General features: G+C 53.1%; 1 protein-coding gene across 5 annotated transcripts in view; it reads left to right on the forward strand.

Annotated features, from left to right (window-relative positions):
* The window catches only part of ERG (ETS transcription factor ERG), a 273981-nt gene that overhangs the window by 4780 nt on the left and 245673 nt on the right, over positions 1 to 23528 (forward strand). Inside the window, exon 2 of one of the 5 annotated variants that reach the window (XM_089330552.1) lies at positions 10572 to 10636. The exons of the other annotated variants lie outside the window; for them this stretch is intronic. The gene's annotated coding sequence lies outside the window, so the exon portion shown is untranslated. The remainder of the gene's footprint in view (positions 1 to 10571; positions 10637 to 23528) is intronic. 5 annotated transcript variants of the gene reach the window in all.

A 23528-nucleotide genomic window follows, 5' to 3' on the forward strand; every position in this document is an offset into this window, starting at 1 on the left:
GATGTGGCTCCCTGAAATCACAGGGCAGTCCCGCTGTGCCCCTCCTGCATCCTGGCGCTGGCACTTTGCATCTGTAGGGGCCGCAGCCAGTGCTGAAGCGAGAGGCCTCTCTCTCTGCCCTCCCGGGAACCCTCCTTGTGGCCAGACGTGGAAACCCCTTTGCAGCATCCTCTCTTCTGTCTGTGGACTTGTCCCTTGTTGGCTGCAGGGCTCTCTGCAGGCAGCGGTTCCTGGGATGGGGGGAGAGGGTCCTGAAGCTTGCTTTGCACGGGAACCCCCTCCCCCTCAGCAGGCGTCTTTCCTGCCGCTGCACGCGGTCCGTGCCGTTTGCGTTTGTTCACTCAGTGTCTTGGGTGGGCAGAGCTTTGCCTCTGTCGGGAAGGGGGGCCCACGTTCTTGCTAACTCCGTTAAGGATGGCACGTTCCCTGGCAGCGCTCAGCCGCAGCCAGCTGCACTCTTCAGCACGTCGTCACCACGGTGGCAGCATCGCCCGGCGCTGTGGAAACGCACCCGGCTAACGGCTTAACATCACGCCGCGGAGAAGGCTCTTTTGATGGGGGGGGGGGAGGGGAGGCGAAGCCTCAGGCACTGGCAAGGTCAGAATCTTGGGAACAGGGGGATCCTCCCCAAACCAGCCACGGTCGGGTGCCCGTGCTTGGAAGTCTTCGGGAGGCTGGAGTGCATGGGAACTTCAGCGTTCAGAGAAGCCAGTCAAAGAGGCTGTTGTGAGGACCTGGTGAGGGAGCGAAGGCTGATGGGAAGACTTGGGGACCCAGCACCGTCAGGGCTGCATTTCCGGATTCTCACATGGGACACGCTTGGATCTGGCTGGGTATCAGCAAAGTGCTGTGTCAGTCAAAGGAAATGTTTTGAAACAAACCACTCACACTTGCAATTGCAACATCAACCTTTTTAATTAAGTGGATTAGAAAGCTGAGATTGGTTTTATTGGGAAATGAGGTAAAAAACACCTTGAGACGACACCGACTGCCAGTCGAGGACCGGACTGGTCTACGAAGCTCTCTTACTTTGAATGGATTCTCATTAAAATGATCTCCGCCTTGCGGGGCTGTTGCGAGCTCCTGCCAGATTTGCAGATCTGGCTCTGTCATTGCGCCGGGTTTAAACTTGTCTTGTGCAAGCCTTGCTCTTTTTGCAGCACCAGATACGGCGGCAAGATGACAGCATAAGCAAACGTGGAGGGAAAATTTGCTTCTTCAGTATCGAAGCGCCCTTTCCAGACTGTTGGACCCTGGCACTAAATTGTATTTCACTACGGAGTTTTTAAATGGAAATCATGACAATAGACATCCAATCCTGGGGGTGGTTTGAGCCTTTTCTGGAGAAAGGATGTTATTTCAGCAGATTAGCAGTATGAAGCCCAAATTCTGAAACCCCACCAAAGCCCCCTGCTGTTGAAAGAGAGAGATACTGTTGATTGGTTGAGGTATCCAGGTAAAAGCACTTGCAGCTGAAATGTAGCAGTTTTGAAGTTACAGTCGTATCTCGTGATGAAATTGCTTTTAATCTCACACTTTTTTAAGACTTGCAAATAAAGATAATGAAGCAAAATGTCGCCCACGGGCGATTGCTTCTGGGTCCTCCATAACCCAGTTACAAAAGCAAGGCTCACTCAGTAAAACCCTTCCATGGGTGTGTGTAACTCACAGTAAGGCTTGCGTTTGTGGGCACGGTAAGAGTGCATCTGTAACGTGCATTTGGTGTCCATATAAATTTTTTCCTTGCAAGGAGTTTCCAATTACATTGATTTCTTTTATTAATCATATACAACCTGGAAATAAATTTCTTTGTCAAAATTTGTTGATATCCATTAAATGAGAGCACCGTCATTAAGGAGAGATGGGAAGCTGGATTCTATAGGGAGTGTTGAGACAGCGAACACATCGCAACTTCAAGGGGAAAAGCCAGAACATTCCAACATGGGGCTCTTCTAGCGACCTGACTCTGGCGATTTGGGACTTGCCTGTTGTACTGACAACAGGTCAACCACATGGTAGCCCTGTTTCCTTTAGATAGCCAAGTTTAGCCGCACGGAGTCCAGGCACGCCAGGACAGTCTGGGTGAAGCATCCTGTTGGTAAATACCTACAGGTGGAAATTAATGCAGGACAAGTGGAATGCCTGCCAGTTCAGGGACTGCTGGGTAGGCAGAGGTGGGTGGGGGGTCAGGACCCGAGTGGCAGAGGGGGTGCTGCTGATCACGGAGAGGCCAGCACAGGGAGAGAGGCTGGCCGGTGCAGGAGGTGCCTGGGAATGCAGTGCACGCTGCTGCCTTGTGTATTCTGTGCAAGGTGCCACACACGGCATGACCAGGAAGCTTGCCTTCGGGGAGTGAAACCTAGGAGGGTGGGGGTGTGTGCCACGGAATGCACCTGCTGTGGAATCCAGAATGGGGAGGAGCGTACACCCTCAGTGCTGCCTGCGTGGCACCGAGCCCAGGCTCTGGGCCGCGTGGTGTGGAGGTGGTGGCTCCTACAGGACTTCTGCATCACGTGCTTGGGCTCTGCAGTGCGCTGTGGGGCCCCTGGGGCACGCTTGCCGTCCTGCAGGCCTTCTCTCCTGCGGATTGTGGGTGAACCTCGTCTGAGCCTCAGCATGGGGGTGATCGTGCCTTCAGTCAATCAAGGTGGACATCAGCGTGTGGGAGCTCCAGCAAGAGGGGGGACCCAGGGCCTGCCTGCTGGGCTGCTGCGTTCCCAGCTCAAGGTTACGGTCTCACCTTTGTTCCTCTTTGGCTTCAATTTTGTTATTTACTCTACACCTACTTCTAATGCTAAGTGAAGTGACCTTGTTAAACTGCACGTGTCTATGTTCTTTTGTTTCTTGGAAAAAGGTAGAGTATAAATAAAATACACTTACAAGAAGTGTAGGATCTAAGAGCGATTTGAACCATGGCACGGGAAAATCAGAATGTGAGTCCCAAAGACGGGGAAGCAAAACCATGACCTGTGCTGGGTCTGGATGGGCAGGGGGTGGGGGAGGTGGCACTGTGGGCGTGGGAAGTGGAAGGACGACCCCTGGGAGCTGGGCCACACTGGGAGCTGCAGGGCTCTCTGGGCATTTGGAGGGGCCGGGCTAGATGCCGATTCCGGTAACCCCAGTGTGACGACTGCTGGTGATGGCAGGTGTGGCTTCTTCCCCAGATGGGACAGTCACGGCGTGGGTGTTGCTGTCCAGGCGGGGGCCTCTTTGAGGAAGATGCTCCGAGGCCCCCGGTTTCCAGAAGAGCAAAGTGAGGCTCAGGAGGGCCAAGCATCTCACCTGCAGCTGCACAGCAGTGAGAGCCTGGCAGGCTGACGCCGGGAGTCACTTGGTCAGAGCCGGGGGTGCGTGATGGACGTGACGAGGTGGGAGCAGGTGGTGTAGAGCCAGGACCAGCACAAGGTCCTAGTGTCACTGGACACAGGAATTAGAGTGTGGGTCTGGGGTCACTTAAGATATTCTGTGTTAAAAAAAAGGAAAACAGGCAAAATTAATTTTAATGATATAATGTCGGTAGTAGGACAAGCCCCAATTATTAACATTCCAAATGTACAGACTGTAAAAAACGGATGAGCTGTTTCACATTATTTTTCCACAGGAAATCTGCAAAATCTAGCGTAGGTTTCTCTGGCAGCCCCTCTGCACCCACGCTGAGCAGATTTCTTGTGCTGTCAGTAGCTGTGTGTGGCCACTGGCCGCTGCTGGGACAGGGCAGGGCTGGTCTAGAATGTTCAGAGTGGTGTTCAGACTTACTAAAGTGAGCATCCGTGAAGTGTGTTTGTATAAGTTGGTCGTCGGGATTTGGGGGACCTTGGGCCCCTCTTAGCAGGGTCACCCCAGATACCACCGTGGAAGCAGGAGTCACAGCAGTGGGAAAGTGAATGCCTGCATGGCATGTCCAGTTCTAACCCTGTAGCTTTCTGAGGGGAGGGGAAAAGGTCTGTATAATTTCCGGTTGAGTCCCTTCCTGCTTTTAAAGAACAAAATAATGTATCTGTTTTTAGACTGCAACTTTCGTGCCTGGTAACAAATATTGCTGCTTGTGTTGGCATCACACTGTGACAGCTTTGTGCGTGAGAATGTTATTTAAAGATAATCCCAGCATGAGGATAAATTTCTTATTTTGCATGTTTCTTGAGAAGAGTGCAATTTATTATTTTCAACATCAGTGTTCTTACAGTGCGGACATCCCAGAGAAGGAAAGGATACAATTCAGCGCATTGCTACGGGGTGAATTACAGAGTGAATTTCGAAGGGGGTGTATTCACACAATTTGGCACTGCCAGACTGCGTGTGTCATGGCCTCTTTCCTTTTAGGTAAAGCTGAAGTTTGTAGCAAAGTCTTCCCAGCGCATCCACAGTGCTCAGACACTACTTGCTACTTGTTATTATCATGTAACCATGGATGGTGGGACACTGTGTGATCTGCCCTTTTAATTGTGCTTGTTTTAAAGGTACGATAAAGTTTGATTTTGTGCAAGGTAACAATGAATAAATAAATAAAATGTTACTAGCTGCTTCTTAATGGTCCATATTTTCCAGAATAAGAGATTTGCTTCTCGTGGGTGTGTCCTTGCGATCTGTGGGTGTTCATCATGCTTTGGGCATCATCAGAGTTCTCTGCTGGCTTTGGTTTGCGATGCCCAGTGGGCAGTGCCTGCTGTAAAACATCGAAAGAAAACCTGTTCAGTAAGAGAACATGACGTCTCAACTCTCACTGCCACGTCCAGTTTCAGAGCTAATCCAGTGCAGTTCTGTGGGCTCCACACTAGCGGAGAGACGATGTGGTGCTTTATTTGAGACAACCCAAAAACTCACACCGGGGAACAGGACCGTGTGTCCCGGCGTCTCCCGCTGCGTGTCCCTGGCTTTCCACAATGCTTCCTGATGGGGAGGCGTGAAAAGGCAGGACTGTGTTCTGTGTACAGCAGGCCCTACTGCTTCCAACGCAGGCCTCGGGTAGCATCTTAGAAAGAAATCTGAGCCGGCGTCGCGGTTCACTAGGCTAATCCTCCACCTGCGGTGCCAGCACCCCGGGTTCTAGTCCTGGTCACTCCTCTTCCAGTCCAGCTCTCTGCTGTGGCCCGGGAAGGCAGTGGAGGATGACCCAGGTGCTTGGGCCCTGCACCCACATGGAAGACCAGGGAGAAAGCACCTGGCTCCTGGCTTCAAATCAGTGCAGCGCCTGCTGTGGTGGCCATTTGGGGGGGGGGCGGTGAACCAACGGAAGGAAGACCTTTCTCTCTCTCTCTCTCTCTCTCACTGTCTAACTCTGCCTGTCACAAAAAAAAAGAAAAGAAAGAAAGAAATCTGGGCAAGTCCCCAGTGGAGCGCATTAGAGGAAACCAAGATCCCATTCCACAGCCACCCGCGTGGCCACTGGATGCCACGCACTGCCTTCAGCCCTCCCCGTCTCCCCTGGAGCACGCTTTTCATTTAAAGTCTAAATTGCATTCGAGGAGCCTGAAGCACGTTAAGACTTCTTCAGTAACTCACTTGGGGTTCCTGCAGGGCAAGTGGTCTACACGTGGGCCAACGTGAGCCCGCCCTGATGCGAGCCACACGTGCTTGCGTCGGGTTGGAAAAAGTGTGTCATGCCCCGGCAGCCGGCTGCGTGGTGCGCGGGGAAGGAAGGGTTAATGCCAGTGGCTGCCGAGCGTGGGCCTTGCAGTTGGCCAAGTCCTCAAGGGGGAGCTGGGGACAGACTGCCAACTGCTGAGGAGTCAGCCCCTGCCGGCCCAGCCCCTGTGGGTTCCCGGTGGGCTTCTCAGCCTGGGCGTTGGTGGGTGTGAAGCAGCCAACAAGCGCCCTGGGGAACTGTAGCATTTCACTGAGCGTGGATGAGGGGTGAAAATTATAGGACTCGTTTTTCCCGTTAGGCTGCACAACTTTCCTGTGCTGGGACAGGCGGTGGATACTGTACCCTTACAGAGCGACCCCCAATCAAGGCACCTCGTAAAGTCCTCCAGGCGTTGCCAAATACTTCCCTGCCCCGCAGGCCCCGTGACGTCGTGGGCCCCCTCCACAGTGCTGGCACCCCTCTGCTCCTCTGGTCCTGCCTAAGCGTTCGGGCGAGCGCAGCCTTGGAAGCGTCGGCATCAGCGGCCGGCACGCAAGGGCCCGAAACAAGCCAGCGGCCCTAATGAAACCAGGCTGCAGATCTGCCACGCTGGTGGAGGATCTCGCCCCTGCTCTCTGTCCTGTGTCTGGTTTTCATGGAAATTTGTGTCTGGGAATGAGGGGTGAGTGGAGTAGATTTGCTGGAGGCAGGTGCCCTTCCGCTGCAGGCAGGAGTGGGGAACCTCCCGGGAGCCGAGGGAGGCAGAGGCCGCCAGGGGTCCGAGGAGCACTGGGCAGCCTTTGCGAGCAGTGGGGGATTTTCTGAGACTTCCTGCGTTTTGAAAATTATTCATGCGTCTGCCCTCGTCTGCGATTTATGGGATGGAAAATGTACTGCACTTACTGTCGCCATTCTGTCACATTACCCCGTGAGTCGTTGCAAAACTGCTTCTGTGTTTTGTGATGCCGGCGCATGTAACCTCTAAGACTGGGAGTCAAGTGACGCGGCCCGTGCTGGTCAGGGCAGTAGGCAGGAGCCGCGTGACCCCGTGTGACATACGGGCCACTCCTCCAAAATGTTGGAAATCGGTTCTGGCCCAACTTGGATTATTGGGAGGTGAGTGAAAACGCTGCATTTGCACTGGCGGCGGAAGTGAGGTCAGACGCTGGCCTTTAGTCTTTGCACCCAGCAAGTCAAATCAGAAGGGCACGGCGCGTGTTGGGAGAGGCGCCCACTCCAGTTCTGTAAGAAGCAGGTGCGTCTGGAGCAGAGCAGAGCAGGGCAGAGCGTGCTTGCAGCGTTGGTGGACAGAGGCGGGATGAAAAGCCGTCCCGAGAAATCACTGGTTCACGGATGGTAAACAAGACAGCCGAGTTGCCTACTGAGTGAAAAAGGCACCTGCTCCACGTGTGAACAGGAGTCACTCTGTGTTTTTATTTCTCCTATCTTGGCTTTTCTTTGGTTTTGCTTCTTGTGCTTCATATGCATCTGCCTTTTTTTTTTTTATTTTTTTTTAGACTATTTATTTGAAAGGGAGAGTTAGAGAAAGAGAAATCTTCCATCTTCTGGTTCACTCCCCAAATGACTGCAATGGCTGGAGCTGGGCTGGGCTCAAGCCAGGAGCTTCTTCCTGGTCTCCCACATGGGTGCAGGGGCCCAGGCACTTGGACTGTCTTCCTCTGCTTTCCCAGTCGCATTAGCAGGAGCTGGATTGGAAGTGGAGCAGCCGGGACTTGAACTGATGCTCATGCGGGAATGCCAGCACTGCAGCCAGTGGCTTAGCCTGCTGTGCTGCACTGCCAGCTGTCAGCCTTATTTTCTTTCTTTCCTTCCTTTTTTTTTTTAAGATTTATTTATTTACTTGAAAGTCAGAGTTACACACAGAGAGAAGGAGAGGCAGAGAGAGAGAGAGAGAGAGGGAGAGAGAGAGGTCTTCTGTCTGCTGGTTCACTCCCCAGTTGGCCACAACAGCTGGAGTTGGACTGATCTGAAGCCAGGAGCCAGGAGCTTCCTCCAGGTCAGGAGACTTGGGCCATCTTCTGCTGCTTTCCCAGGCCCTAGCAGAGAGCTGGATCAGAAGTGGAGCAGTCGGGTCTCGAACTGGCACCCATATGGGATGCCGGCACTGCAGGCAGTGACTTGACCTGCTACACCACAGCGCCGTCAGCCTTAGTTTCTGATCAGCTCCCTAAGACTCTCCTGGTGCTCTTTTCCTGCTTGCTGTTCCCCCACATGGAAGTGTAATGCCATGAATACACCGCCCCAGAATTTCACTCTGTGCATGCATGTGTGTGCACACATTTAGATGTATCTGCGCTTCATGCGTACAGAGGATAAGACTTTTCTCACGTCCCAAGAACCGCTTTCAGCCTCCTTGGGGACGCACAGCTGAAGTCCATGGAGTCTGTGCTGAACTCGGAAATTGTTCCTGAGTGTTGAGGAGGCAGGATGGCGGGTGCCTGTCCGTGAGCTTAGAACACATCGGAGGGAGTGAGCAGTTTCAGAAAGCACAGATCAGAATGCCAGGGAGTGGTGTTCTGCCATTGTCGCCCTCATAGAGAACGTGGCCCGAGAACCGAGCATCGTGCACGTCCCCTTGCAGATCACCATGGGCAGCATCAACTACAAAATCGCTGACCACGGGGCCGGTGCTGTGGCGTAGCAGGTAAAGCCACCACCTGCAGTGCCAGCATCCCATATGGGTGCCAGTTCGAGACCCAGCTGCTCCTCTTCTGCTCCAGCTCTGTGCTATGGCCTGGGAAATCAGCAGAAAGTGGCCTAAGTCCTTGGGCTCCTGCACCCGTGTGGGAGAACCAGAAGAAGCTCCAGGCTCCTGGCTTTGGATTGGCCCATCTCTGGCTGTTGCAGCCATTTGGGGAGTGAATCAGCGGATGGAAAACCTCTCTCTCTCTTTGTCTTAATTTCTCTCTCTCTCTCTCTCTCTCTCTCTCTCTCTCTGTGCATGCATGTAACGCTGCTTCTTGAATAAATAAATAAATCTTAGGAAATCACTGACCACACACTGGGTGCGTCAGGAGGTGACACACTGCTTATCAGCGTTACAGATGTGTAAGAATCAGGGCTGTGGAAAATCTTTTTTTTTTTTCTTGCCAAGGGCCATTTGGATATTTGTAACATCATTCACAGGCCAGGCAGAAGTATCAACTTAAAAGTGAGCCTGCTGTGCATTGCGGGAGTTTCAAGTTCTGCCTGAATTTGCTGTGGCAGGGCCGGACCACGTGGTTCCGTGGGGCTCTCACGGCCCTCAGGCTGGACATCCCATTCCTCGCGTGGTCTGCGGAGACATGCAAGTTGAAAAAGCGAGGGACGTCCTTGAGGTGTGGAGGCCGGTGTCCACCGGTGTCAGCTGCCTGGGGAGGCCGCCTCTCCCTCCTGCCCTGTTGGAACTGGGGCTGAGTCCCCGCAGGCAGCGTCCCCTGGTCTCCGGCACGCCCGTGTCCACGCAGGTCGCGTGGTGGGGCCGGCTTGCGGCAGCTGGATCCCAGTGAGTGAGATGTTCCCCTCCAGCAATCCTGGAAATATATTAAAAAACAAACAACCGAGAAAGACTTGCGGACTTCAAGCTCAAAATCAATCAGGGCAGAAAAACACTTGGGTCAGGGTCAAGACAAACAAAAGGGCGCCAGCAGAAATTTTTATGGAAATAATCGGTGAATAGGATTCCCATTAACCAGCCTCTGGTGACTCAGCGGCCGGGGGGGGGGGGGTGTCTGCTGCGGCAGGGTGGGCTCACCCACCCACCCACACCCCCGGGGCCACAGGAGAGCTTCAGCCTGGTGACTGCGGTGGGGCCCGGTGACATCAGAAGCAGGACCGAGCGTGTGAAGGGAAAAACCCAATTCCCAGGAAGGGGAAGGCGCGTGTGTGGCATGGAACCGGCGCGGGTGGTAAGAAAGGGGGCGGGCGTTGTGTTGGGGTTTCTGCTGGTGCCCGGTCCTAATGCGTCCCCTGCGTCTCTGCCGGGCAAAGCCTCCTGCCTTCCCGGAGACGCTGGGCGGCTCCTGCACCCGCGTGGGTGTGCTGGCTGCATCCAGGCGGGTGCTCAGCGGAAGTGCTTGGCTCCGGCTCAGTGCGCGGTACGCGTGAGGACATTTTCCCACTAAGGCTGAGCATCCCCCGGTCTGAAAATCCGAACTCTGAAACGTTCCCAAATCTAAATTGCGGCGCCCATGTGATGCCACAGGCGGAAAATTCCTCTGCTGAGCTTGCGTAACAGGTGCACGCAGCCCGTTCGTAGCCTGCAGACTGCATGTGAGGGGTGTGTGGAACCCCCCCCCCCCCGACTCCTCATTAGGTCTATGCAGATATTCCAGAATCAAGGAATCTCAAATCTGAGACGTCTCTGCTCCCAAGCATGGGTAAGGGCGCTCAGTGCGTGGTACGGCCCTTCCTGGAACATTCCAGGATGTTCGCTTCCATCGCAGGTGTGGGGTTTAAGTGACCTGGGCAGCTGAGCGTCACCGTCTGTTATGCACAGGCTCTCTGTGCCTGTGCTGTGTTTCGTATTGAACAGGTGCATTTCCCCTCTTTCTTGGGTTTATTTGTCTGCATTTTAAAATAAAGATTTATCATTTGAAAGAGAGAGAGAGAGAGCGAGCGATATTTTCCATCTGCTGGTATACTTCCCAGATGGCCACAACAGCCAGGCGGGGCCCAGGCTGAAGCCAGGAGCTTCATTTGGGTCTCCTGTGTGGGTGCAGGGCCCAGGCGTTTGGGCCATCCTCTGCTGCTTGTCCCAGACCACTAGCAGGGAGCTGGATCAGAAGTGGAGCAAGCAACTTGGACACGAACCAGCATCCATGTGGGATGCCGGCGTCGAAGGCAGCAGCTTTATCTGTTTTGCCACAACACCAGCCCCTGTTTGTCTTCCTTTAGGAAGTGCTTACGTCTAAGCAAGTGACATTACCTGTAAGTCTAACACTTATAATGTCTTGCTCAGCCGTCCCTCAATTTTTCTTCCAAACTGTTTCTCCCTATCTTCTTACAGATAGAGTTCGGTTGAATCAGCGGTGACCTGCAGCCAGAGTTCTAGAACAAGCAGCTGAATGTGGGGTAGGTGTTTGGCCTGGTGGTTGAGCTGCTGGTTAGATCACCCGTGTCCCCTGTCAGAGTGCCTGGCTCTGGCTCTTGACTCCAGCTCCCCGCCGGTGTAGACCCTGGAAGTGGTGGTGGATACTCAAGTAGGTGAGTCCCTGCGACTCATGTGAGAGGCCTGGGTTGAATTCCCAGCTCCTAGCTTTGGCCTGGCCTGGTCCTGGTGTTGAGGGCATTTGTAGGGTGGGCCCGTGGAGAGAGCTCTCCATCCCCTTGGATAGGAGTTTTCTGTCTCCTTCTCTCTATGTTCCCGTGCCTCTCAAATAAAAAGAATAGTAATCAAAAAGCAACTCCATTGACCAAGTGCTATATCACGGTCATTTGAAACCCAGAATTTTTTTAAAGAGTAATTTATTTGTTTGAAAGGCAGAATTAGAGACAGAGAGGGAGAAACAGAAAGGGATCTTCCAAGCACTGGTTCACTCCCCACACGGTCAGAACAGCACGGGCTGGGCTGCGCTGAAGCCCAGAGCCTGGAACTCCAAACGAGTCCCCCATGTGGGTGACAGGGACCCAGACTCTTGGGCCATCTGCTGTTTCCCAGGTGCATCAGCAGGGGGCTGGATCAGAAGCACTTGATCTGGCGCTCCTGTATGGGTTGCCGGTGTTGCAGGCAGAGGCTTAACCCACTGCACCACAGCTCTGGCCCCTGCAGCCCAGATTGGGAAGTTTATGAATGCTTGCTCTTAATGATCACTAAAAACATCCCTTCAAAATATGACAGCCTCACAGTGGATGCCACAGTAGCAAAACTATGTTGCTGTGTTTTCAAACCAGGGTGAAATTAGATGATATCTTGAATGTGCGTTTGCCTAAACACTTGTGTTAACTGTGTATCACTATTCGTATTTGATCTCCAGCCGTAAATCTGTTCTGTGTTTTCTGGAAGATTCCCTCTGGCTTACTCGTGGGGCCTGTTAACGAGAAAGCTTTGGTGATGCTACCCAGCAGTGACGCGGAGCCCTCGTCGCCCTCGGTGTGTAGACTTCAGGATCCGTGGGCTCTTCCTTGGCCCCATTCTTTTGGGGGAGCCCAGGGAGGATTCTAGTCACACTGGGTTTCTCCCTACTTTGAGTTCACCAGGTGGGAAAGGACTGTGTGGCCTGCTGGTCTTCTGGTACGGGGTTCTGTAGAGCGAGGCACCTGCAGGCAGTGCCCGGCAAGGCTGCAGAGTGCTGGAGAGCCTCAACTTGGGTGGCAGCCTTACGGCACCTGGCACCTGGGAAAGTGCTTTTATCAATACTGCCAAGTTGGCCGGCGCCGCGGCTCAGTAGGCTAATCCTCCGCCTGCGGTGCCGGCACACCGGGTTCTAGTCCCGGTCAGGGCGCCGGTTCTGTCCCAGTTGCTCCTCTTCCAGTCCAGCTCTCTGCTGTGGTCCAGGAGTGCAGTGGGCCACACTGCTTGGGCCCTGCACCCACATGGGAGACCAGGAGGAAGCACCTGGCTCCTGGCTTTTTGGTTCAGCACAGCTCCGGCTGTAGCAGCCATTTGGGGGGTGAACCAATGGAAGGAAGACCTTTCTCTCTGTCTCTCTCTCTCACTGTCTGTAACTCTACCTGTTAAATAAATAAATAAATAAATAAAATCTTAAAAAAAAAAAAAAGTCAAGGTTGGCCTGGCTCAGGGTTCTGGAGGCTGGGAGGTTGACAGCTTGGTGCTCGCATCTGGCAAGGGCCTGTTTGCTGTGTCCCAGCGTGGCGGAGGTGTCTGGTGGGGTAGAGCAGGCGTGGCAGCCTGGGTCTCCCCTCCTCTTCCTGTGGAGCGGCTGGCGCTGTCACGGGGTCCCACCCTACTCCCATCTCCAAGTTGAATATTTCCACCCTTTTCATATCTCGCTGTGGGGAATCAGTTTCAGCTTGAAATTTTTGAGTGCACGCAAAGTGGTCTTCCTGCCCTGTGTTCCCTCGTCTCTGGGCCGGCGTCTCTTACTCCACAGTGCGTCCATGGGCACCGCCTGGGCAGGGGAGATGTGCGGCTGTGCAGGCATGGGGGGCGCAGGGCTGAGTGCAGGGATGCTCACTGGGAGGGCGGGACAGGAAGGAGGGGCAGGCTGAGTGAGCCCAGGACGGGGTGGCTCCTGTGGGAGCCTCCTGGGAGCCTGGGGTCCCCCTGCTGCAGAGGCAAAGCAGGCTCCTCCTGCCTCAGCTCACCTGCCAGCACTCGGCTCGAACCCTGTCTTCTTTATCTTTACTTGAAATCTCCGAATGTGTGGAGATTACAGAAACACAGCTTAGTTAGCCTTGATGTTGACCAAAAACTGTGCCGGCAACCTTCCAGTAGCCTTGCTGGCACTGAAAATGGTAACCGGGCGGTACAGACCCGTGCATCGGTGATTGGGCTGGGCCTTCCTTGGGCCTTTACAAGGCTGTTTTTGATCTCAGGATAGGTGAGGGGAGGACTGAGCTGGCCGGGTTCTGCTGTGTTTCAACACCTGTGGTGGTGCCCGTGGTGTGAAGACCTCTCTGGCCATAAGACATGCATTTGTTAAAAGGGGCAGCAGATAGCCCGTGTCGGGCTAGGAGAAGGAAAGAGTGCATCCTCACTCGTGGGAGGTGAGGCGAGTGGAGTGACTGTGGACCCACTGGCTCTGTCCAAGAAGATGTTTTTATTCCTTGGCTAGGTTTTAGTCCTAAAACTGCCAATTAAACCATCCCATAAATCCTCCAATCTAGGTAGTAAACCTAATTTTAGATTTCCTGTGTGCTCCAGCATCCTGTCTGGTTGCTACCAGCTGGCGCGAGGCCAGGCCTGAGACACCGTTCACTCAGTACCACCTGCACGGGCCCTGTTCTTATGTGTTGGGGTTTAGGTCTTCATTCCTTGACTTCTCTTAAGTTCCAGAAACTTCTGAAGATGGCTGTTGAGCGCTCTGCGGCATTCCTGGGCCTTTTTAGTGGACAACTCAGATGCGAAGAATGGGGAAGTGGGGGGCCAAGACCATCGGGGTCAGCATAAGAGAGAATCAAGTGAGGGACAAGACAGCTGCAGCTCTGCCATCGTCACTGCCGGGGCACAGGGATGGGAGCCCTCCTAGTATCGCATGCTCTGTGATCGTTAGCCTCTGCCTTGTGCAGGAGAGCAGTAACAAGGAATAGCTTCTTACAGAATCACGCACTAGAGAGAGAGAGGGAGAGAGAGGGAGAGAGAGAGAGGGAGAGAGAGAGTTGCTATCTGCTGATGCACTCTCCAAATGCCGACAACAGCTGAGCTTGGGCCATAGCTGGAGCCTGGAACTCAATCCAGTTCTCCCATTGGAGAGGCAGGAACCCAACTGCTTGGGCCGTCACAGCTGCTTCCCACAGTCTGCATCAGTAGCAAGCGGGAGTCAGGAGCCGCAGCCGGCATCAGACCCGGGTACTGCCATGCAGGACTTGGTCATCTTCACTGCTGGGCTAAACGCCAGCCCCACGTCTGCGTTTAGAACATCTGTTTGCATCAATGCCTCATCCCTTCCTGCTTGGTTTGATGTGGTTTCTCTCCACCAAAACCCGGTGTTGAAATTTGATTCCCGACAGGACGGTGTTGAGAAGTGGTGAGGACTTGGGAGGTGATTCCCTCATGGCGGTTCCTCCCTCCGGAGGGGATGAACGTGGCTGCCACAGGAGTGAGGAGGTGGGCGGTGACCCTGTGCCCCTCCCCGTCCCAGGTGCTTCTGCCGGTCTGCCTGCCTCTGCTGCAGCCCTACGTCATCGGGCGCAGCACGGGGCTCTCGCTGGTGTGGTTGCCTGATCTCGTGCCGTCTGGCACACAACCGTGAGCCACGATGACCTCCCTGTGGATGACTCAGGCTCAGGTGCTCTGTGACAACAACAGGAAACGGACTAAGCCGGGACCCCTCCCCTCCCCTGCGATCCTGCTCCTTCGGTTGGTGAGACCGAGGGGGTTTAGCTGGGCTGGCGCTGGGGGCGGGGTTGGGAGAGGTGCTGTGGGGCTTCGACATCACCTTCCCTGCAGTTGCAGACCCAGCAGCCGGCTTCCTGACGTCCTCGCTGTCAGGGCTGCCCCTGAGGTCGGCGAAGGTGAGTGTGGGAGGGCAGTGGGTGTGACAGGGCTGCGAGGGCGTCCCAGACATTGGTGAGGTGTGGGCCTTTGTTACGGCTCTGGGGAAGATGGACCCTTGGGAGAGCTGTTCTTCCCCTGGGAGGCTCTGCGGGGAGTCGTGGGTGACAGTCACGGTGGGTCTGTGCCTGTGGCTTCATTGGCTGGGGCGGGTGGGGATGACATGAGCAGTGCAGAAGCATTTGCGACATGAAAATGACATAGCTAAGCATTGTTGAACTGCAGAAAGTGGTCTGTTCATGGGGAAAGTATTAGAATATGCAAGAGATAATTAGAACATGCACAGATAAGTGACTCTTTCTGCACTCGGAATGGCTACTGATGGGGCAAATTTCAGTGTCGTAGCTACTGTATCTTACACACGGTTTCTTCTTCTTTTTTTTTTTTTTTTTTTTGACAGGCAGAGTGGACAGTGAGAGAGAGAGACAGAGAGAGAAAGGTCTTCCTTTGCCGTTGGTTCACCCTCCAATGGCCGCCGCTGCAGCCGGCGCACCGCGCTGATCCAATGGCAGGAGCCAGGATCCAGGTGCTTTTCCTGGTCTCCCATGGGGTGCAGGGCCCAAGCACCTGGGCCATCCTCCACTGCACTCCCTGGCCATAGCAGAGAGCTGGCCTGGAAGAGGGGCAACCGGGACAGAATCCGGCGCCCCGACCGGGACTAGAACCCGGTGTGCCGGCGCCGCAAGGTGGAGGATTAGCCTATTGAGCCACGGCGCCGGCCAACACGGTTTCTTCTAAAGCGGCTTATATAATGCACACACTTGTCTGCTTTGATTTGCTCACTTAATAGCACATAGTGAATATCTGTCTTGATAAATTTCCTTAAGAACAAATTTCTTAAAACTGTAAAACTATGCAGTATCCCATCGTACGGCCCTGTCGTGGTAGACTTGTGTGTTGTGTATTGAGGCTGTTTCTGGTTTCCCATCTGTAAATCTTCCCTGATCAATTGAATCAGTGTCATCTTGTGGGGGTGGGGTGGCCCAGGGTTCAGTGCTCCACCTGCCTCCAGGGTTGAAAATCGCCGTGACAGACTGGGCTGCTGGGATGTGTCCTGGATGGTGGCAACAAAGGTGTGTGTGTGTGGCTTTAATGGTTTGAGACAGATCACCAGGATCAGGAGAGCCTATGCAGAAGCTTCCTCTTAAATGTTACTTTGTACTCTAAGCTTCAAGGCTTTTAAAAAGCAAGGGCTGAAGAAACTCGTATGCGCCTTCGAGGAAGGGGCTTGTACAGCGTCCGGGAATCTCACTGCTCTGCTTCTGTGGTGGCCCAGGGATGTACAGCAGAGTCCTAGACGCTCAGGCATGCAAGATCAGCGCTCCCAGCGGATCTGATGTCCGTTAAGGACGGTTTCCTGGTTCACGGATGGTGCCTTGCGCGTAGCAAAAGGTGAGGCAGCTCTCTGAGTCTTTTCTATGAGAACACTAATTCTGTTCCCAGGCCACCCTCCTCGTGATCCAATCACTGCTTCCCAAGTTTCCCCCACCTCACGCCGTCATGTCAGGGATGAGGATTTCAATGGGCAAAGCTTGGGTGGACTGGAACACGCAGCTCGCTGCAGGTCCTGCAGAACTGCCCGTGCCCTCTCTAGTTCCTGGAGGGTCCTTGGAAAACTGTTGAGCTCCCTTCTTGTCTTTACTCACTGTGATATTCCTCCCTGCATGCTGTCACTTCCCTAATTTAATGGCTACTTTTTCTCAGGGAGCAGATGCACATAGCTTTGTTTGTTTTTTTTTTTTTTTTTTTTTTTTTTTTTAAGATTTATTTATTTATTTGCAAGGCAGAATTGCAGAGAGGCAGAGGCAGAGAGGAAGAGGTCTTCCATCACTGGTTCATTCCCCAAATAGCTGCGAAGGCTGGAGCTGGGCTGTTCCAAAGCCAGGAGCCAGGAGCTTCTTCCAGGTCTCCTATGCAGGTGCAGGGGCCCAAGGACTTGGGCCATCATCTGTTGCTTTCCCAGGTGTGTTAGCAGGAAGCTGGATGCCAAGGTGAGCAGCCGGGATTTGAACAGGTGCTCCAGCCTGGGATGGTGGTGTCACAAGCATTGGCTTGACTCTGTGTTTTTGCTCTAAGTTTTTTCTTTGTCTGGTGGTTCTTGGAACTCGTTATAAGCATGTATTCCAGTCCATTTTTCTGTTGCTGTAACAAAATAGCTGAGGCTGGGTACCCTCTAAAGAGCTTTTCCAGCTCACGGTTCTCGTGACTGTGGGGGCCAGGCAGTGGTGCCGGGGTCCTGGCGAGGCCCTCGCGCAGCACAGCTGGTGCAGGAGCTGAATGGGACACAGGTGTGCGGGAGGTCCTGCCTTGTCACCACCTGCTCCTTGGAGACCTGCTGCACTCCCTGAGACCGGCGTTCGTCCGTTCAGGGCCCACATCTCCTGACCTGGTCACTGTGCACGGGGCCACGTCCTCATCTGCACAGTGGGGACCCACTGCCCACACAGGAACCTCTGGGGACTCACTGAAACCGCAGGCAAACCACAACAGACGGGTTTCAAGGAAACGGGTGCCCAGGTGGGGGGCGATGCTGGTGGTGCGAGCTGTGTCCCGCGAGTGGGCCCCTGACTGTGTCACTGGGGCCAGCAGCGGCCGTCTCTGCAGGTTTTGTTTTCAGGCTGGTCAGTATCTCCAGAGTCTGCTGGGGTGTGGGTGTGGGTTGCTAAACGTGGCTGCAGTTCCAAAGGCCAAGTGGGGAGACGGTCGGTGGGTTCCCTCTTCCAGTGGGCGGCCTCAGCCCCACAGTGTGCAGAGCCGGGGGCCCCAGGTAGAGTTCTCTGGAGAGCATCCTCGGGTCACCTGCTAGGGCACAGCATGGACAGTGGCCTCCTGCTGAGGGCCAGGGGGACTCAGGGCCTCCTGCAGGGGAGGGGGTACTCGGCTAGAACTTTCTGTGCCTTTGCCACACACTCGCGTTTGCAGCTCACCCCTCGCTCCGCACTCCCACCGCTGGGGTCTGGAGCCGTCAGGTCTCTCAGCGACTCTGGGGTTCCGAGATGGGAACCAACTCTCCCTCTCCTGCTCCCCTCCCTCGGCCGGCACACGGGTCCTCTGTGCCCTGCTCCCCACCCTGCGTGTTCTGTGATGTTTTCCACAGGCGTGGTCTCCTCCGCCTTCTTGTGTGCACGTGGGTCTCTACTTTGTGTGCTGTGATTCTGGGGATGAGCTCAAGTTGCCTTTTTTTTTTTTTAAATTAGAAGTTGTATTTATTTATTTGAAAGAGTTATATAGAGGGAGGGAGAGAAAAAGAGAGAGAGGTCTCCCATCTGCTGGTCCACTCCCCAGGCTGAAGCCAGGAGCTTCCTCCAGGTCTCCCACATGGGTGCAGGGGCCCAAGCACCTGGGCCATCTTCCACTGCTTTTGCAAGACCACTGGCAGAGAGCTGGATGGGAAGTGGAGCAGCTGGGACATGAACTGGTGCCCCTACGGGATGCCGGTGTTGCAGGCAGCGGCTGTACCAGCTGTGCCACAGCTCCAGCCCCAAGTTGCCTTTTTAAAAACTGGACCTGTTATGTTGTCTGGACATGGTCTGTGTGTGGCCAGAGCCACAGCAGCTCTCCACGGGGAGGGGTGGATCATGAGCAGAGGGCAGACAGGCGGCCGTTAGAGAACCCAGCTGGGAGAGGCTTTCCCTGATTTTCTCAATCCTCACAGCCACTTGCGGGTGGGACCTCCCTGTCCCCAGCCACACGGGCTGACCTGGGGCTAGGACTTGCTGAGTGGCTTGCAGGAGGGCTCAAGGGGAGAAGTGGCTGGGCTGGGCCGTGCACCTGGCTCATGCCCGGTCCCGAGGGCGGGAAGGGGGAGGTTGCTGCTGACCCCCTGAGCCACTCCTGGTACTGACAGGCCCCTGCTTTCTGTGGCTGTTTTGTCCCGGAAGATCCTCGACGTTCAGGTCCCTTTCCCCATGGCTCCCGCCGGCATTTCCAGAGTTGCCTGTGCCTGATCCAGCCCTCGGCGTAGGCCCTCGCTTGCTCTGACACACCCAGGCCGTGGTGCTCCTGGGTGTGACGTCGTGGGCACGCTCCTGGTCTTGAACCCCACAGTTAACATGTGTGCCATCCTGAATGTCATGATTTTCCTATGTAAACCCCAGAAGAAATCTGATGGGCAGATGGGAACCCCTGTTCCCATGTGCACACACATGGACACACACAAGCTGTGAAGAAATGCAAAGTAAACAAACGTTGTGGAACACAAGACAGAGCACAGAACAAGTCAGTGAGATGTCCACATCACGTAGATATTATAGCAAATTAAAAACATTGAGGCTTTTAAAGATTTATTTTTTTAAAATGTAGAAAGAGACAGATACCTTCTATGCTCTAGTTCTCTTCCCAAATGACTGCAGTGGCCAGGGCTGGGCCAGACTGAAGTCAGGAGCCTGAGCGCCTGTGGGTCCCCCACCATCATCTGTTGCCTCTCAGGTGCATTAGCAGGGAGCTGGGTCAGAAGCAGGGCACCCAGGGCTTGAACCAGCACTGCAGTACGGGAGGCCAGCATCCCAAGTGGCTGCTTACCACTGCACCACATACCTTCCCCGTTCTTCCATCTTTTATCATTCATATATTAATGATTAGAATGATTAATAATATTAGCATGATTGTAGTTCCTGTTTCTTGGGGTCCTGTATGCAGCAGTGCAGTTGTCATGGCAACCTGGCAAGAGGGACATCTGTATCCTCCCTGTGTGTTGAGGAAAGTGCCCTCCCGGGGCTCACCCCCCTTCTAGGGACACACACTTAGCAGTGCAGCGTCTGATTCCAATGTGTGTGCTCCATCACACCAGCATGTTGGGCTCCCAGACTTTGTAAGAAACCCACATGATTGTTTCTTGAGCCCTAAGTCAGGCCTCTCTTTATGAGGTCAGCTGTTCCCTGCTGATGGGCCGACAGGCGATTTTCTTTGGTGAGTTTCACCGGAAAGGCAGACACACAATGGCATGCACACAGATGTGGATATCCAGATACACACAGACACAGATGTGAATACCCAGACAGACACACACACACGCACACATGCACTCACACAGTGACACATACACACACACAGATGTGAATACCCAGACACACACACAGATACTCATAGACACACAATGGCATGCACACAGATGTGGATATCCAGACACACACACACACACACACATGCACTCATACAGTGACACATACACAATGACACACATAGGCACACAATGACATGCACACAGATGTGGATACCCAGACACACACACACAGATGTGAATACCCAGACACAAACACAGACACACATAGACACACAGATATGAATACCAAGACACACACACAGACACACACATGCACTCACACAGTGACACATACACAATGACACACATAGACACACTCACATGCACACAGATGTGAATACCCAGACACACACACACACGTACTCACACATACACAGTGACACACATAGACACACAATGACATGCACACAGATGTGAATATCCAAACACACACACGTACTCATACAGTGACACATACACAATGACACACACATGGACTCACAGTGACATGCACACAGATGTGAATACCCAGACACACACACAGACACACACATGCACTCACACAGTGACACATACACAATGACACACATAGACACACACTGACATGCACACAGATACGAATATCCAGACACACACACACACACACGTACTCATACAGTGATGCATACACAATGACAAGCACACAATACAGACACACAGAGATGTGGATATCCAGACACACAGACATGAATACCCCCCCACACACATGTACTCATACAGTGACACATACACAATGACAAACACACAATACAGACACACACAGATGTGGATATACACACACACACACGTACTCAGTGACACATACACAGTGACACACATAGACACACAATGACATGCACACAGGTGTGGATATCCAGACACACACACACACACACATGCACTCATACAGTGACACATACACAATGACACACATAGACACACAATGACATGCACACAGATACGAATATCCAGACACACACACACACACACGTACTCATACAGTGATGCATACACAATGACAAGCACACAATACAGACACACAGAGATGTGGATATACACACACACACACACGTACTCAGTGACACATACACAGTGACACACATAGACACACAATGACATGCACACAGGTGTGGATATCCAGACACACACACACACACATGCACTCATACAGTGACACATACACAATGACACACATAGACACACAATGACATGCACACAGATGTGGATATCCAGACACACACATAAACACACATGTATTCATACAGTGACACATACACAATGGCAAACACATAATACAGACACACAGAGATGTGGATATCTAGACACACAGACATGAATACTCCCCCCATATGCACTCCCACAGTGACACATACACAATGACAGATGTAGACACTGACATGCATACAGTTGTGAATATCCACACACTCAAAATGACATATATGAACACACAATGACATACACACACACACACTTACACTGTGACATGCACAGATGTAAAAACCCAAACACACACGCAGTGACACACACATGTGCACACAAATAGTGACACACACATAGACATGCAATGACATATACAGACACAATGACACAGAGGTGTGGACACCCAGATACACACATATACACAGTGACACTCCCATAAGGTGTGAATACCCAGACACACACACACACACACACACACACTCATGTATACATGTTGCAGGAGACTGGGTTCTGGGAAGACAAGGGTTTTGAGATGTCTGGAAATGGGCCTGTGACCCAGCAGAAGGTCTTCATCCAGGTCTTCACTAGAATCAGCTGTCAGCAGTGGGGTCTGCTTGGGCCCAGGTCCACCTCCTGTGGTGGAACACACCATGCCTTTCGCCTCTTTAGGTCTTTATTTTTCTCCTCATTTAAAGGCTCTTAGAAGTTAAGAATCCACTGTTCCTTTTCTTTGTGTCAGTGTTGCTGCAACTATAGTTATGTGTTTTATACCTTGTCAAACCCATGGTTAAGAATGTTCTAGTATGGGGCTGGTGCCATGGCTCACTTGGCTGTTGTTGTGGATTTGTTCTAAGAGGAGGAGCGTGGTGGGGGCAAGAGGTGCAGAGTCACCACACAGACCCCGGGAGTCGGGTGAAAGCAGGCCTGAGGCGAGCAGCCCACAGACTCATTTATTTCAGTTGGTACAGCAGCTTATATAGCCAAGGCAGCCAATCTGGTCAAGGGGAAGTTTATGCCCCAACCAATCACAGCCTGTTGCCAGGCAGGCTCTGTTGCCAGGGAGTTTCCCAGGGGGTTTCTGAAGCCACTCCTGAGTAACTGACTATGCTTGCCAGCGGCCATCTTGGCATGGCCTTCTCATTCCACCACACTTGGCTAATCCTCCGTCTGTGGCACCGGCATCCCATATGGCCGCCTGGTTCTAGTCCCAGCTGCTCCTCTTCCAGTCCAGCTCTCTACTGTGGCCCGGGAAGGCAGTGGAGGATGGCCCAAGAGCTTGGGCCCCTGCACCTGCATGGGAGACCAGGAGGAAGCACCTGGCTCCTGGCTTCGGATCTGCATAGCTGTGGCCATAGTGGCCATTTTGGGGGGTGAACCAACAGAAAGAAGATCTTTCTCTCTCTCTCTTTCTCTCTCTCTCTCTCTCTCTCTCTCTCTCTCTCTCACTGTCTAACTCTACCTGTCAAATAAATTTTTAAAAAAGTTATAGTACTGTAGTATTAATGACCTGTGGTTACTTTAAAATGTACTGTGTGGGTGAAATGGTCATTTTCCCTTTGACTACTGTTTTATGGTCTTCTGCCTATATTCCAGCTAAACTAGAGTCTTTTTGCCTTTTACTGGTTGAACTCTTTATTTGGTAGAAAATGAAGCCCTTGACTGTAATGTAAAATAAAAATGTGCTTTCTCAAAAACTAAAAGAAAGAGAGCGGGGAAGGAGGGAGGGGGGAAAGGGAAATCTAAATCATTACATTTTTGGGATTGTATCTATGAACTCTGTTGAGTCTGTTAAAAACTAAAAATAAAAAAAAATGTTTATTTATTTGAAAGGCAGGGAGACACACATACATACACACACACACACACACACACCATCTGCTGGTTCACTTCTCAAACACTCAAATGGCCACAACAGCCTGGAGCCTGGGCTGGGCCATGCTGAAACCAGGAGCCGGAGCCAGGAACTCCATCTGGGTCGCCCATGTGGGTGGCAGGAGCCCAAGCGCTTGGGCTGTCTTCTGCTGCTTGCCCAGTTGTGTTAGCAGGGAGCAGCCAGGACGTGGACCTGCACCCACACGAGACGTTAGCATCACTGTCCCTCCGCTGTCCCTCCGCTGTCCCTCCGCGCCAGCCCCCCACCTCCCCCCCCCGGGCTGCTGTTCCTCTCTGTGAGCTCTCATGGTTTTTGCCTCTCTGCTTTTTGATGGTTTGTCTTCTTACATAATACGTGATTTTGAATCAACTCTTGCTTCCTTCTAAGCAAGGACACAGCCCAGACGGTGCCCACCTGTCTTTCAGAGCACAGGGCTGCTGGCGTCCAGGACGAGGGGATTCTTTTTCTTTTCTGGCCGCAGAAAGCGGGCTGGAAAGCGAGCTCTTTGGACGGCTGTTGCAGCACCGCAGCGGCGGCCAAGGCGGGAGCTGCGATGTTGGATGGGATTCCGGGAGCCAAAGCACATTCTTCCCCCGATAATCCCCTTAGAAATGAGACCGCGGCTCCCGCCGCATTTTATGTCTCCAGCTTTCATCTGCCTTTCACCCACAGGTGCTTC

This window comes from Oryctolagus cuniculus, chromosome 4, assembly GCF_051225735.1.
Source record: "Oryctolagus cuniculus isolate XC-2025 breed Fujian yellow rabbit chromosome 4, ASM5122573v1, whole genome shotgun sequence".
NCBI lineage: Eukaryota > Metazoa > Chordata > Mammalia > Lagomorpha > Leporidae > Oryctolagus > Oryctolagus cuniculus.